The sequence below is a fragment of the Lissotriton helveticus genome, chromosome 9 (genome assembly GCF_964261635.1).
Source record: "Lissotriton helveticus chromosome 9, aLisHel1.1, whole genome shotgun sequence".
Classification (NCBI taxonomy): Eukaryota; Metazoa; Chordata; class Amphibia; order Caudata; family Salamandridae; genus Lissotriton; species Lissotriton helveticus.
This window is the reverse complement of record NC_136070.1, coordinates 43,960,273-43,964,461: the sequence shown is the minus strand read 5'-3', so window position 1 is coordinate 43,964,461 and position 4,189 is coordinate 43,960,273.

Below are 4,189 nucleotides of genomic sequence, written 5' to 3'. Positions count from 1 at the left end.
GCTGGTTCCCCTCCATGAGGTTGGAGTGAAGTCAAAAGGAGGAGCTTTGATAGAGCATACCTACAAATTTACAATCTAGCCCTGAATTTAGATGGTTGTCCCAGGGAGTTCCAGGTGGATCGTCCCTCAGTCCCGCGCTCTCAAACCTCTATGTAGATCCTTTCTCTGAACTCATCCACTCTTAGGGTCTTTCTTCAATGGCATACGCAGGTGACGCATCATTGGCCATCTGTCTTGAGTACTCACCTGAGGCTTGTCTTTTCAAGAATGTTTGATTGCTTTCGAATCCTAGATGAGTAAAAACTCTCCTTAAAATAAAACTTAAACATTACTCAAAGCCAAACAGTCCTCCTCTGTTTGGTCCAGTGGCTGGTGACTGGGCGACTAGAGACCCCCCCTCGCCCCCCATTCCTGTGCCTGAGGGCAGGCGCGCAACACCCATTGGAATCAAAGGGCTTCAGCCCCCCCCCCCGTCGTGGGTGGCAGCCCGGGCTCAGACAGCTCCCGGGCACACACACAGCTGCACCCGAGCACTTCACGGGTCTTTAAAAGACCGTGTGCATGTTAAAGAGGCTTTGTTGATGTTTCACCCCTTCTAAGAGCCCCTGCAGCGCCACACTACCTACTGCTTAATGTTTCAGCCCCCCACCCCGAAAATTTTTCTTAGCCCCCCCCTCCCCCGAAATGGGGCTCTAGTTGCGCCTCTGCCTGAGGGCAAGAACATTGGTTTCTTATTTATTTATTTATATGTTTATATAGCACCAGAATCGACTCCCGAAGGAGTATCTCTACGCTTCGGACGGGCGTCATGGAAAAGTGTGAATGCAACTGGGATCAAAAACAGAAGAGGGTGGTCTTAAGCAGCTTCCAAAAGTGGAAATGGTTAGAGCACTTTCCCAGGTGCAAGGGAAACTCATAATAACAAGGGCCAAGGAAGGAATGGGCTTTTCCCCCTAGTCTTGCCCTCCTAACTCGGGGGACCTCCAAAAGATGTTTGGGGCTGCAGCGGAGAGACTTAGAGGGCCGTTAGGGTATGAATTTCTTCGAAAGATAAATGGGACCAAGATTGAAAAGCACCTTATGAACGGTAGAACAAATTTTGAATTTTATCTGTTGGCGTATGGGAAGTCAATGAAGTTGCAGAAGAAGAGGGCGGGAGGCCGTCCTAGGGGGTACGTTACGAACTAGTAGCGCCGCCATGTTCTGGACCACCGGTAGTCTGCTGATCGAGGTCCCATTAGCAGAGATCAGCAGAACGTTACAGTAGTCCGGACGGCTTAATATGAGTGCCTGAGTCAGAGTCTTCCGAGTGGAATCCGGAAGGAGAGGAAAGACTCAACGAAGGAATCAGTCTCTCTTATTGACCTCTGACCAGTAAAATGACCAGGAAAATGACCAGGAAAATGTCCAATCTTGTTTCTACCACCATATCCCTCTTCGAAAAATTGTTTTCTTCTTCTCTCTCTCTCTTCCACGCAGATATTTGTTCAGAATGTACATTTTTGCCACGGCTATTGTAATTCTCGCACGTTGGTCTCCCCTGGTACCTTCTGCACAGACATAAGCGAGTTAGTGGCATAACACGAAAGGATGGGGCTCCCTGCAGAATGTGATGAGAGGCCCTGTGTCCTGAGTTTTGCCTAAGCCACAAATATTCATTGACCTTGGGCTGAATGGGGCCCCATTGAGGGGTTAAGGGGCCCTCTCAGGGGTCACCCCTTCCCCGAACCCCAGGGATTGCAAGGGCCTGCTTTGCGCCCATGAAGAGAATGCAACTTACGGCAGTGCACCCCTCCCTGGACATTCTCCCGTGTCTCCCACTGACCTCCACTCTCTGGACGGATTGTTTTTTCTCACCGTGCCTGGGTCATCGGTAGTCTCCTGATGCTGGCTGCTCTCAGTGCCATCTTTCATCCCAGTGTCAGCAGGACTTACCCCCTCGCCCCTCACACATACACTCTCCTCTTCTCACACACTTCTTACACTGGCAGGTGGGCGCGTGGTGGCTTGCCTGCCTCCACCCATTGGAATCCTATCTGGTCTTGTGCGCTCCTGAGAAATGTATTTGTATTTCTAAGAGAAACCTGACCTTTGACACTTTTAAATAAGGCTAGCAATTCTTTCTTCATATTACACCTTCCTGGGTGACAGCACTTCATATGTCACTAGAAGATAATAACATTTATAGATAGATGGATGGTTGGATGGGTGGATGGTTGGATGGGTGGGTGGATGGATGGGTGGATGGATGGATGGATGGATGGATGGATGGGTGGGTGGATGGGTTGGGTGGATGGATGGATGGATGGATGGATGGATGGATGGGTGGGTGGATGGGTGGATGGATGGATGGATGGGTTGTGTGGATGGATGGATGGATGGTTGGTTGGATGGATGGGTGGGTGGATGGGTGGATAGGTGGATACATGGATGGATGGATGGATGGATGGATGGATGGATGGATGGATGGATGGATGGATGGGTGGGGAGGAGGGATGGTTGTGTGGGTGGATGGATGGATGGGTGGATGGGTGAATGGATGAATGGGTTGGATGGATGGATGGTTGGGTGGGTGGTTGGATGAATGGATGGAATGGAATGGATAGATGGGTGGATGGGTGAATGGATGGGATGGATGGGTTGGATGGATGGTTGGGTGGGTGGGTGGATGAATGGATGGAATGGACGGGTTGGGTGGATGGATGATGGATAGATGGATGTGTTGGGTGGATCTGTACTGAGGGCAGATAAGCATCACTGGGTCTGCCTAGTTCCTCGTTCTCGTTGCCTGCTTTGACACCATAAACCCTACTTTCTCTCCGGTTTTCTCTGCTCCTGTATTATCCCGCCTCCCGGTGCGCGCCTCGCGCAGCCCACGGCGCGCGCAGTCCCACTGGGAGCCGTGCGTAATGATGCAGCGATGGCTAATCCCCCGCGCTCTGCGCACCCCCCGCTGCCCCCCGAGAGAACCCGCAGCATCTGATAAAATGAAACGATTTTATGGGCCGGGTATGCGAGCTATGCTTATCGTCCCGGCGCACATTACAGCTGGGGGGGAGCCGGGCCCGAGGAGGGCCGGCGCCGCTGCTGGCGCGTGGGATGGAGGCGCATCGGCGGCCTTGGACCAGGAGGTGCCCCGCGGTCCCCGCATCCAGGTGTCCACATCTGGCGAGGCCGCTCGCCTCGTGCGCCAGGAGCCGCATTCTTGCAGCTCTCGTTAATTAGATCTGCCGCCCGGCTGAGACTGACAGAAGCTAATAACGCACATCTCATTTTTTTTTTTATTTGCATACAGCTTCAGGTGTTGTTTTCTCCTCTTACCATGGCTGCTGCCAGGGCCCTTTCATTTCCACGAAAATATTTTATAGGATAAACTCAGTAGGAACGATACGGTGTTTCTAAAACATGTGCCCACCACGCGAAGCCCCGCGGCACCTTATTAAGAGAAGTAAACACAGAAACAGCCACACTCGCATGGGGGGGATTCAGATTTCCGAGGAGTTCACACTTCTCGGAGTCAACGATTCTCAGTAGTAATATAGTATTCTGTAGGCGCTATCCATTCCAACGCGACTTTGGGAACTAAAACAGCCATTTGTAAAATGTATTTAACAACTACAGACTCACTTGGGCCTGTCTGGCGCTTCAGTGTGGCAAACTGCCCGATTCGGGCGTGAGAAGCTGAAATAGTCCGGAAAAAAGCTGGCCAAGTTTCAGCCATTACGCCAGCATCACGTGATTACAGAAAATATATATACATCAAAAAATACACATGTAAATATATAAAGAGAGAGGCTTTGATTCATGCCTCTTCACCATTGGTCTGTTCAACTGTCATTCACATTTTACTGCCACCCTCAATAGCACACGTCACTGGATACTTCAGCTATTGGCTCTGATGTCCTGTAAGGGGTATCAAAAGAATGCTTAATCACATTTGCACATCCGCCTAAAAAGAAGTACACACCAATGTCAGGGCTGGTAGGACAGTGCTTTTGTTTTTCCATTAAATTCTTCATTATTTTATTTGCAATCCTTTTTTATACTCTCATCATTTATACTCATTTAAAGCCAATGGTTCTTTCTGCCAAAAGAATGATACTTTCCTGTGGTAGGCACTAAAAATGAAAATGGCACACCTGCTTGCAGCAAAGCATGCATACTGTTCTATAAAAATTATTGGTATTTT